General features: G+C 41.5%; 1 protein-coding gene across 2 annotated transcripts in view; it reads right to left on the reverse strand.

Annotated features, from left to right (window-relative positions):
- Positions 1-1,080: 1,080 nt before the first annotated feature.
- SS18L2 (SS18 like 2) overlaps positions 1,081-12,912 on the reverse strand; it is a 67,697-nt gene continuing 55,865 nt past the window's right edge. For both annotated transcript variants that reach the window (XM_069216470.1, XM_069216471.1), the window contains exon 5: positions 1,081-1,205. The gene's annotated coding sequence lies outside the window, so the exon portion shown is untranslated. The remainder of the gene's footprint in view (positions 1,206-12,912) is intronic.

The following is a 12,912-nucleotide window of genomic DNA, read 5'->3' on the forward strand; positions in this document are numbered from 1 at the left end:
CTTGGAAAGGAGAATCATGGCTTTACAGCTTTTAATTGTATATGTTAGAATGTAGCAATGGTAACTGTTTTTAACCAATACTATATATGTGGTATTCTGCTGAATAAACACTTGTAGTTTTCAGGTTTGTTCACGACGGTATTAGTCCACAGTTCTAAATCCACAAATAGTGAGTGTGTAGACAAGGAAGGTTAGGAAAAGCATGTTCTGATAACATTTATAGACGAGAATGTCAAATCAATATGATTCTCCACATGACCCCTCAAATACAATAGGCAGACTAACATTAATATTTGCAACTCTAGAAGATAACTAAGAACCTAAAATGTTACAGACCTCTACTATTAAGATGAAAACCCTTGTCCGTTTTAGTTCTGTAAAAATTACAGTACACTGTATACATTTTCTCTTTAATAATAAAACGAAGACATTGCGTTATTACCACTTTACATAAAATAATGTAAAAAAAATAAAATAATGCAACCTTAGTGTCTTATGTAAATGAGACGCAGGACAGAAAACCAACAGCAGACATCAAAACATGACCTCTGAAAACATTCAGCAATGTGATTTGTCATGTGTAACAGCATGTTAGCAGCCGAGAAAGGCAGGTCACCATGGTAGTCTTAAAAGGGCTGTGGGCATCATGGTTGTCTTAAGAATGCCGTCTTCGTCCAGGTGTATGAGAAGCTGAAAGAAAAGTGGTGAGGATCCAAGTCTGAAGGTATTACACAGTTATTTACCCTGTCCCAGGCCCAAGTTGGCTGCACCTATATTTGTGAGGGAAAAGTCTAGCAGATAGGTAAGCGACTCACACTACCACCTTAATGCTTTTTCTTCAAGCTGCAGCAGCAAACAGATTAAGTTTGCGGTTACATTTCTTTTAGGTCTTTCACTGCTATGTTGAGGGTTGGAATACACAGGGAATTAAGTCAGTTTGATAAATAATAAACACACCGTTCGGATGGAGATATTTAAATCAAATGAGCTACGAGAATGGTTAAATTACTATTTAGATGACAGTTATATGTATCATCACCCACAAAAAGGGTAACAAAAACTGAAATAACGCGTAAATGCTAAGTGAAAATGGAAACAAAATTTATTGTCATTTAAAAACATCCATCAATATTGGTTCTAAGAGACACTTTATAGTACTTTGAATAGATGAATTGGGCGTTCTGCCATAATAGGTTTTCAGGAATCTGCAAGAGATGAAAATAACACATGATCAAAGATAACAATTATAACTTATAAGACACTGAAATGCAAAATCTATTGGCTTCCTATTCCTAGAAAGAAAATGCTCAATGGTGAGAGTTCAGTGTAGTCCTTCCTGTGCTCAAAACTACTTTGATATTTTGGTTTATTTAGACGTTTGATTTAGGACGTAAAGCAGGTTGCACCAATCACCCATTTAATGAAAGACAAAGATGCTTAGCTGCATTGTTCATATCCACTTTACCTCGGAAGGGCTTCATCTGTTTCTTCACTATATAATTTATGTTGTTTTGTGATATACCTTTCCTATAAAATGATGTTAAGATCCTGGCTTGCATTTTGCTATAGGGACTAAGGCCACATTAGATTCTGAGAAGCAAGTTTTATTGCAGGTGCAACAGTTTAGTTCAATACCACATAGAAGAGTTGAGAAGGAGTAAGAACATAAGCAAGTTTTAAATATTGTCAAAATATGCCTTTTAAGTGTGTAAAGATAAGTAAAATAGCATGACTTGGTATGTTTCTTAGCGGGTAAACAATTTCCACAGAAACCCAGGTTCGTTCTGGTGCATGAGAACAACTTCTTCTAGGGAAGATGTTTCCTTATAGTGAAAGAATTTTCATACACCTATTTTATAGACGTTTTCTGAAATACATGTGGGTAGTTGTAGATGAATTGCTTAACAGAAACACCAGTGTAGGTTAAAAAAAAACATAAATAACCCCTCCCCTCTCCCCCCCATGACAAAGGTGATGTGGCTGGAGCATAAGGGGCCAGATGGGATTTTCATCAGTCTATCTAACTGGGCATTCCCAGAAACAATGTCTGCAGAACCCGTATAATACAGTACCATTAGAGGTAAATGTGAATAAATTGGTTTTGTAAGTGTTAATATTAGATGTTATGGTATTTATATTTGGGCTGCGACAGATTATTAAGGCAGAGAGTAAAGTCGAAAGGTGATCAGTGGAGAGTGTGAGGACTATGTTGTCCAAGGAAAGGTGGGAAGAGGGATAATGTGGGCAGGAATACTGCAGTTCTTAGTTTAACGTGGATGAGCCTATCTTACACCAGCGGCACAGAAACACCCGTGTTGATTATTTTCAGTTAAAAGAACAAAGGAGAATCATTCTCTATCGCATCCCAGTGCAGTGCATCCACTAGAGTGTTGTAGTTGTTTGGAAGGGTAACGGAAAACGTTACGTAGCAAGCAGGTGCTGGGCAGTGGAGGCGTTTTATGTAGATGGTTGCCGTTTCCGTGGTACACCAGAGAATCCCAATAATGAAGCAATCATCAGGTTTTGCATGAGATTCTGAATGCAAAAAACAGTTCTGTGACGAGTTTAAGTATATATTTTTTTCTGTTAAAATGTGGCAGTGCATATACTACTAATTCTTGAGTATCAAGGTAAGGATCCCTGAGCTCGAAGTGATCTAGATGATAAAGAACCACAGTGTACAAAGTTAGTTAAATCACTACTTTACCACAGTTGAGAGGGTAACATTACTTGAGTAGCTAGTTGCCGTAAATAATTTGTGAAAAATCATAGTTACGTACAGGAGAAGCACTGGGAACAGGCTGAAGCCAGCCAAAGGTGAGTGGTACGTTACTTTCATGTACAGTACTACCAGTACGGATTTTAAAGAAGCTATTTAAGTTCAATTCTATTTTCAATAAAGGACTAATACGTGAATGTGAAACCTAAAGACTGATGGTCTGACAGAATGCTACAAAGAGTCTGTAATGGGTTATTTGCTTGGTTAATATGAGATGGGATTTGCAACTGACGACATGTGAGGACATGTGATCTCTAAGATGGGTCTCCGCTTCTTGTGATGAAATGACCCGAACTTTACCGGTTTGTACAGTGGAGCTGACCACCAATACGAGACAATTCAGGGATGCTTTGAATGATTTCTATCTCTTTCATAGGCCCAGTAATATAACCAAAGTACCTTGCTTTTGTATTGCTTCCTAGCGGACGTTTTTTCTAACCTGCACGCTGGCAAGGTTACCTTCCGAGATATTGAAATGTGTGCATGCTAGATTTTTAGGAGCACGAGGTTGTTCCACAATAAGGAGACTCAAAGTAACAAAACTGGAAAAACCTAGTAGGTCGGTCACTATCCTCTTGGAAGTCAAGTCGCTGCTAAATTTTAAGAGTCTGGTGCACAATAGGAAACGGGGAAGCATAAAAGTCACTTTCCCACAACAGTCCAGACAGAGAACGTCTTTCCCGACTCAAGAAGGCATGCAAAGTCTAGACAGGGGTATGTCCTGTCTTTGAAAAAGTTTCACTGTTCGAAACATCAGTTCCTAAAGCGTATAGCTTTTTGACTTATCTCCCACTTGAGTGGGGAATGACAGGCTGTTCCAACGTACTGCTTCCACATTCTTCTTCACCTCTAGCTTGGACGCTATTAGTAGGTTAGTGTTTCTCATAGGACCAGTCCGACAGACGGCAGATGCAAATAGAAGGTAATAGGGTGGCTTCCTATTTATTTAAATAAAGCAAGCCAGCACTTCTCTTTGCACTTTAGAACTTGACCAACAGTCTCTATGAGTAGAGGAAGGAATGGTTAGAGGCTCAAAAAAGATGGGAACCAGCTTCAAGTACTTGAAACGATGGTGCCCGTCTAGATTTATCAGTATGACTTTCTTCACAATATGGTATACCCAGTAGTACCACAAGTAATCTGTAAACACTTTCGGTTTCGAAACTCTGGAATGAAACCTCCTGAATGATACTCATTTTCAGAGTCAAAAAAGGGGCTATATAGGACATGACTGGGTTTCAAAATTTAATTAAGGTATTTTATAAATCACTACTCTTCCCCGAGGGGTGACAGTGTGCTTTATAATCAACAATATTTGTGAGACTGATCTAAATAAACAGACTAACAAGAGAAAAGCAGAAAGCCAGAATGTAACCTTTTCAAGTATAAAAACAACAAGGAAGGTGAAATATGATGAGAGGTCCTAATTTTAGGGCTGACCTTCATTTTTGTCTTCATCTTGATGGCCCTACTAAACTTGATCCTTCGTATCCGTAGTCTGCAATATGGGATGTAAAGAACCACAGTGTACAAAGTTAGTTAAATCACTACTTTACCACAATTGAGAGGATAACATTACTTGAGTAGCTAGTTGCCGTAAATAATTTGTGAAAAATCATAGTTCCCCCCCCCCAAAAAAAAATTGTCAAATTACTGAGGACATTGCTTCAGGTTTCTTTTATCTTTGAATTTTGCAAAAGGTTGCAGACTCCTGCAAAATTGTATTTCAGTCCTCGATTCCTTTTGGGATCGTCTATTGTAATGCTCTATATTTGGGTCTTGCAGCCTATTTTTTTGCAATGGTTTCAAAATGCAACAGCCAGGCTCATTCTGGTTCTGCTAACTTGCTCAGTGATATCAAATAATGTTATTTCCTTACATTGGCTACCCACAGCAAAACATTCCATTCTTAAGCCCTTCTTTAATTCAAGAGCTACTGCTGCGATACTTCCCACCTTGATCACTGTGTTCCACTTCCTCCAATCCATTTGTATTTCTAGGTTCAATAAATCTAGACTGGTGGCGGATGTCTGACTTCTTGGGAGGCCGAACACTATTTTCTTAATCATAGTCTCGAGGGAGTTTAATATTCAGGTAAATGTCACAACGTAAAAGCTTTTATTTTATTTTCATAAAGGACCACTGTACTCCTGGCATCTTGGGTCATCAGCAAGAGAGATCCGCAAAGACAGCAGAGTGCCAGAGAAAGACACTGAAGGTCACCGAGTTGTATTTGAATCTTCTGTTGTAGCAAAAGAGCCCGTATGCTTCTGAAGCTTTTGGCCCCTCCAAAAGTGTTCAGGGAAGAAATAATATGTTGATGTCTGAACCTTGAAAGTGAGACAGGCAAGCTTGAATAGATTCTTGACCATCGCTAAATATACAAGGGTGGACACCATACACCTGCCCCAGGTGACCCTGCTTTCCTTTCACAGCATACCATGCCAGACAGCCTAGTCCAGGCCTACACCAGTCGGATGAACAAGAACGTATTTCCATATGACGACTCCTGGTGGGGAAGCAGAACGTATTGATTCTTGCCTCCATAGGTACCCAGTGAAAGTACTAGGGTTATGTCGTCAAACCTTCTGGAACCAGGTATCAATCTAGGAGCTGCCTGAGCCATATGCCTAGGGTTTAAACTGGTCCAACTAAGGATTCGTCATTGATCTTATCACACCCTAACAACAATGGTAAAGCTGGGGAGGACAACGATGCACACTATCTGGATGTTTGTGGGTAGATGGGTACCTTCTTCCACATCCTATAGGAGTGCCTGGCAACACAGGAGTTGTGGTCTACAGTGGTGGAGTGCTTGGGGAGATATGGGGAGAGGACATAAGTGTCTCCGCCAAGCAATGTGTTCTGAATACCTGGGGAAAGACAGACACCTGGACATGTATGACATTCGGCCCTGGCAGCGGCAAAGAGAAAAATAGCAAAGTGTAGTGGAGATGGTCAGACACAAAAAAAAAAAAAAAGAAAGAAAGAAAAAAAAGAAAGAGAGAAAGAAAAAGAGAAAGAGAGAAAGAAAGAAAAAGAGAAAGAGAGAAAAGAAAGAAAAAGAGAAAGAGAGAAAGAAAGAAAAAGAGAAAGAGAGAAAGAAAGAAAAAGAGAAAGAGAGAAAGAAAGAAAAAGAGAAAGAGAGAGAAAGAAAAAGAGAAAGAGAGAGAAAGAAAGAAAGAGGGAAAGAAAGAAAGAGAGAAAGAGAGAAAGAGAGAGAGAAAGAGAAAGAGAGAAAGAGAAAGAGAGAGAAAGAGAGAAGAGAAAGAGAGAAAGAGAGAGAAAGAGAGAAAGAGAGAAAGAGAGAAAGAGAGAAAGAGAGAAAGAGAAAGAGAAAGAGAAAGAGAAAGAGAAAGAGAAAAGAGAAAGAGAAAGAAAGAGAGAAAGAGAAAGAGAAAGAGAAAGAGAAAGAGAAAGAGAGAAAGAAAGAGAAAGAGAAAGAGAAAGAGAGAAAGAAAGAGAAAGAGAAAGAGAAAGAGAAAGAGAAAGAGAAAGAGAAAGAGAGAGAAAGAGAAAGAGAGAGAAAGAGAAAGAGAGAGAAAGAGAAAGAGAAAGAGAAAGAGAAAGAGAAAGAAAGAGAAAGAGAAAGAGAGAGAAAGAGAAAGAGAAAGAAAGAGAGAGAAAGAGAGAGAGAAAGAGAAAGAGAGAGAAAGAGAAAGAGAAGAGAAGAGAAAGAGAAAGAGAAAAAGAGAGAGAGAGAGAACGAACGGCTCTATAGCTTTCCATTAAACACAATCACAGTAGCCAAATGTGAAGCCTTGTTTCAGCCCACTGATGCAAAAGCAATATGAATTAAAGTTGAATTTGGCGATCCTGGAGGTGTGGGCATGAATAATTACTACATCAGTGCACAAGAAGAGAATATGTGAAGCACCTGTTACTGCCAGGTTGCACTGTGTACTGTACATTCTAGAAACAGCGGTGGCTGCCTCTTGATGTTTCTGAGCTATAATGTCAACAGTACAGACAAAATCACAGATTTTCTGATTTAATTTATGTGCTGTGGGCAAAGCCATTTCAGTACAGCCAGTGCATGGCTGTTGAAGAGGTTCATGAAGCTCTGTGATTCCTTCGGTCTGCAAGAATATGTGCAGCTACTTTAAACATTTTTCTTACTATCATGATGTAAAACTAAGGACAGGAGTTTTGGGTAAATGCTTTATAGGACATTAGATTCTGGAGTTGTCCCAATGCATAGCGATCTTTTTGACAATTCTTATACCACAGCTTGTTGTTGTGAACCCACTGACCACTACACAGAAACAAGCAGTTTACAGTATGCGGATTCCATTCAAGATAAGCCATTTTCTTAAAACAGGAGTGTAAATAGGTCTCTGAATCTTGGGACCTCTGGCTGGTCATGCATCAGTCAACACTGTCAGCTATGGCCGGGGTAGGGAGAGTGATCTGCTGCAGGTCCAATCACGACCCCAACTTCAAGTCTTTTGTATTGTCCTCCGAAACCTTGATGAAATTTGACAGTTTTTTTTAAGTGCTGAGCAACAGAGACTTCAGATCCCACTACAAATACCGCATATACCATTTGGAAAAGTCCATCAGCAGCAGGCCAAGAGGTCTTTGAGCTACTCTCACCTAGACACAGGACCAAGGTTGAAAAATCTGGATCATAGCCTCAATGTCCTAGATCAAAACTGCACTGTATCCAGAACAGCTCAGACGAATGGGAGCCTCTACGAAAGAGTCAAGTGTGACTTGAGCATGTTGACTGAGAACCCCAAAGATGTTAAGAGGTCCTCTGTCATCCAGAGGTGGTGCATGATTAACTGCAGGGAGCCTGCCTTCAACAGCTAGTTATCAAGGTATTGGGGGGGGGGGGGGGGGGGGGGAGGGGGAGGGGAGGAGAGGAGGCTGGTGTACCCAACCTCCCAAGGTGTGCAGCAAACATTGTCATTACTTTTGTGAACACCCCAGGGGCAATGATGAGGCCAAAAGGGAGCTAGGAAAAATGAAAATACTCTTGAGCCACCCTGAACCGCAGCTAACATTTGTGGGACTTGCGGATGGTATATGAAAATAGGCATCTTCAAGGTCCAGCGTGCAATCCAGTTTCCTAGATCCAGGGCAGACAGAACGCAGGCCTATGTAAGCATCCTTAATTTTCCTTTGTTTAGGTCGAGTATATGACCTCTTGTATACTTTTAAGTATACTTCTTCTATGGGCTTCCAGCTATTTTGTTTATTGGTTTAAGAATCATTTAAAAAATCCTTGCTTGCTAGTGGTCAGTCATGCCTCTTTGTCCCTCCTTCTGTGTAAGAGCAGGGACCAACTAATGTAAAGTTACGCTTTCTCCTGTTTATCTGGTCTGAAGGGGACTTTTTTTTTTTTTACTTTGTTTCTTGCTTGTGTTCATGGAAGCCTCCCTTTTCATTTGCAGAGCATTCCTGTGAGTTTAGCTTAGCTGTAAACAAGGCTATAAATCAGAAAGTTATCTTGGTCACATTTGGTCTTTGTGGGCTCTCTGCACCCTCTCAGCTGCCTGCCTCCCACCCTTCCTTGGCTCGTATTTTCTTTACCGAGTGTGCCTGCCATCCCAGTGCTGACAGCAAGGGCAGTGGATTGCTTTTTTACTTAATTACTTGTTCCTCTTGCACACACTACACAACACCCATTCTAACTTCTTATTCCAGTGGATGCCCCTCCTGGACCTCTTCTGAAATATTTTTTGGCTTTTTCAGAACCCTTAATCCCCTCCATGAAACACGTCTGTGCTATTGTTTCCATGATATGAAAAACACTTTGAACTCTGCCGCAAACAGAGATATGAAAACAGAAATTACAAGGCTTTGGTCCTTCGAGGATAATCCTCCGGGGGACTGGGATTTAGGCTGGCATCTCGAGCCAATAAGAACCCCGCGTTCCGCTGTTAACCCCTTCTGTGCCGGGGACGTAATGGTTACGTCTGCCGACACAGTGCTCCTGTGCCGAGGACGTAACCATTACGTCCTGGCACAGTAGCTCTAGCGCTCCCTCCGTGGGCTTGTAAGGCAGGGATGGAAGGGGAAGCCCTTACCCTTCAACCCCTCACCGCCCACTAATGACGTCAGCGTGCGATCGCGCGCTGACATAATTAGAGGGTGCCGGTCGCGCTGGAAGCCATTTGCTTCCAGCGCGATCACGGAGAAACAGGTACGTTTCTACTCCAGCGGGTGGGGGGTTCACAGAAAGAGGCATCGGGGGAAAGGGTTTTCCTTTCCCCCGATGTCTCTTTGAGCATTTCTGCTGCCTGATCACATCGCGATCGGACAAGCAGGAATGCCCACTAGACGACAGGGATTTTATTTTTTTTGTTTTCATGTGATGTTTGTGTGTCGGGGAGCAGCCCATTAGGCAAGGGTCGCTCCCCTTTGGGGGGGCATATGTTTTATGGCCATTTCAGTGTGTGTGTGTTTTTTTGTTTGTTTGAGGGGTGGCCCCTTGGGCAAGGGTCGCTCCACATGGGGACACACTACTAAAGGTATTTTCTGCCCCCCTTGGGGCAGATAGGCCTATTTTTTAGTAGGCCCATGGGCAGAATCCACTTAGGCACCAATTTCTAAATGCTTGAGTGTTAGTCAACTGCCGAAGTATTTGCATTTGGGAGGGAAAAAAAAAATCTCCTTTTTGTTCTAGTTCAAAACGTTTTCCATCTTTGCTGTGGCTCCTTGCAGTCTTGGCGGTTGTTGACCTGCGGTTTGCATAGTTGCATGTTTTAGGTAACTAAAAATAATTTACTCCAAAGGAGTATTGTTGCCATGCATGAATGACATGTTTGTAGGTGGTGTACTAAATGCAGGATTGTGTGTGAAATTGTCCTTAGATTTGTGCACAATGATATTTGTGTTGTCTTATTTTTAATTTGCTTTTCTTTCTTTTCTTAGATTTGTGCACAATGATATTTGTGTTGTCTTATTTTTAATTTGCTTTTCTTTCTTTTTAGTGGGATATCATTGGTGATTGCTGTGTCTGTGCAGAGTAGTTGCTGGTGAGTAGGTTTTTCCGGCAAGTGAGCGGTAGCGTTTTTTAGTACATAATTCTTTGTATTAAGCCACACTTTGTTTATTACTTATCTTACACAGTGCTGGTTGTTTGTGGTGCATTTATCCAGTTACTTTTCGTGGGAAGGATCATGGATAGCAGCAGGATGACCGCTCAAGCAGGCTGTTGGTATGCTTTTTGAGTCATTGTCTGATCATGATTATCAGACTGACTCTGCATCTGAGGCAGAGGAAGTAGTGAGAGATTCTTGCAGTGAAGTTTCTGTTGGAGAGGAATCTTCTGATGAGGAAGCCACTCTCAGTGCAGATGAAGGGCCTGTTTTAGAGGAGGACACTGATATGCCATTAGTGCAGCAACCTGGGGCTGAAAGGTTTCCCGTTAGAAGACCTGAACTCTGGGTTGCCCCAAACATGGAGCAGCCAGAGTTGCCTGCCTTTACTGGTCTCCCGGGGTGTAGAGTCAATACAGAGAACTTTTTGCCTGTTAATTTCTTTGAGTTATTTATGGTTGATGAGTTTTTGGAAGAGATTGTTGAGCAGACTAATTTGTATGCGGAGCAGTATTTGAGGGACAACGCTGCTAGACTTAGGCCACACTCTAGAGCTACCCAGTGGATTCCCACAAATTTGGAGATGAAAAGGTTTTTGGGTTCGACTCTTTTGATGGGGTTGATAAGGAAGCCGTCACTGGCTTCTTATTGGTCTACTAGTCCCTTGATTGCAACGGCTATATTTCCTGCAACCATGAGTCGTAATCGGTATTTGCTTCTTAGGATGCTGCATTTTGTTGACAATGCTTTAGCCTTGCCACGAGATCACCCCGATTCTGACCGTCTTTTTAAGATTAGGCCTGTCCTTGATCATTTTGTAGCTCGGTTTTCAGAGGTCTATGTTCCAGGCAAAGAAATAGCTATGGACGAGTCTTGGTCCTCTTAAAGGGTCGTTTGGTTTTTAGGCAGAACATTCCTAGCAAGAGGGCACGACATGGAATTAAATTGTATATGCTGTCTGAAAGTAGTACAGGATATATGTATAATTACCGGGTCTACACTGGTAGGGATTCCAGTATTGACCCCCTGCTTGCCCTCCCACCTTTGGAGTTACTGAGAAAATTGTGTGGGAACTTGGTAGACCACTGTTTAACAAAGGTCACCATTTGTATGTAGATAACTTCTACACTGGAGTGCAGTTGTTGAAGGAATTTTTTTTTTTTGTTTTGTTTTTTTTTTTTTGTTTTTTTAGAGTGGACACTGTTGCTTGTGGCACAGTTCATTGTCACCGGAAAGGCTATCCAAGGGAGCTTGTCTGAAGAAAAGAAAAAAAAAAAAAAGTAAAAAATAAATAAATAAATAAATAAATAAAAAATAAAAAAACTTGAGAGAGGACAGTGCCTTGCAGAATGATGAGCTGCTAGCTTTGAAATTTTCTGACAGGAGGGAAGTCTACATGCTAAGTACCATCCATGACGAGAGTACTTCCCCCATGACGGTTTGGGGCCAGGTTGGTGAAGTGCGTAAACCTGTGTGCATTTTAGATTATAATAAGCACATGGGAGGAGTAGATGGAGTTGAGAGGTTGGTACCTTATACTGCTATTCATAAGTCTTATGTTTGGTATAAGAAGTTAGCAATTCACCTCTTCCACTTGGGAACTTGGCTTTTATTGTGTTCAAGGATAGTTCTCCAGAGTCAAAGATGACATTTGCGAAATTTCAAGAGTCAGTGATAGAGAGCCTTATTGTGGTGGAACAGGCAAGAGTTCCTAGAGAAGCAGTGGTGAAGGATGTGGCTAGATTGAAAGATCGCCACTTTGCTGAGCACATTCCTCCCAAGCCCAAAAAAGACCTTCCAGCTAAGAAATGCAGAGTCTGTGCTCGAAGAGGTATCCAGAGGAAGACTCTAATGTACTGCTCAGATTGTCCTTCAAAGCCTGGGCTGTGTGTGGGTGGTTGTTTCAGGAATTACCACTCCCAGAAGAATTATCGGGAACTATCATGAGTGTAAACTGCCTGTTTTATATATTCATGTGTTAAGTTTCATGGTTGGCTTTTCTGTCGTGTACTTAGTTAGAGCTTTAGTGTTTGTAGTTTTGTAATTATTTCTAATTAGTTAGTGGTTTCTTTTTTTAAAGTGATGCCATTGTGTGTGGAGTGGCGCTAGGCTAGCGGTGTAAATATTGACTTGCTGTTGGCTACTGCAACACACTGCCAGCCAAACACCAGTCCACACACTCCCATCAGCTGGTGTGTTTGCTTTATCAGGCATGTGGGCGTATGTAAGTGATGGGCTCTTGAGTGGCGCCGTCTGTTGATGCGAGTGTTGTAATGTGCTGGGCCCGTGGCTGGCGGCGTGAATGGTCTTGTGCATGTCATGTATGAAAGGTGTGTGAATGGACTGTAAAGCGGTTGGTGCCTTGTGGTGGGTTTACAGCTCACGAGCTGTGACTCACTGGTTCCCTTTTTTTGGCCTGTCAGTTATTAACAGTGCATTTCATTTTTGTGCAATCTTGTTAATAAAATTTGATCCACTGAACCATCACTCACTCTCGTGCCAAATCCAACCAGTATGTGTGGTAAAAATGACAAAACCTGCTCCGCTGTAATCAGGCGTCGCAGCACACCTGTGACACGATAGGTGTCTCGGCTGGGACCCCGATAATGAAGCATGCCACCAACTTGGTTGGTGCGTGAGGGGACTTTTTAACATAACAAAAGTGCATTTCTTTTCACAATTTTAGTGTTTGGAACATCACATAAGTACGTGAACACATCAAAGTGATCTATTGCAAAACTACCTGTGTTTGGGGGAGGCACCTATGTTTTTGGTCCCGGGTGCGGCCTTCATCTAGAGAAACCTACCAAACCCAGACATGTTTTAAAAATAGACACCCCAAGGAGTCCAGGGAGGTGTGGCTTGCGTGGGCCCCCCAACATTTTCTTACCCAGACTCCTCTGCAAACCTCAAAATTTGCTTAAAAAAATATTTTCCTCACTTTTCATTGTAGGATCACCGCTGAGGCACAAATTTCCTACCACCCAGCATTCCCCCTCAGTCTCTCAAGTAAAATGATACCTCACTTGTGTGGGTCCCCAAAGCAGAGTCAGCCTAAAAGATGTATAAAAGAAAAATATGTGA

Source organism: Pleurodeles waltl, chromosome 12 (genome assembly GCF_031143425.1).
Source record: "Pleurodeles waltl isolate 20211129_DDA chromosome 12, aPleWal1.hap1.20221129, whole genome shotgun sequence".
Classification (NCBI taxonomy): Eukaryota; Metazoa; Chordata; class Amphibia; order Caudata; family Salamandridae; genus Pleurodeles; species Pleurodeles waltl.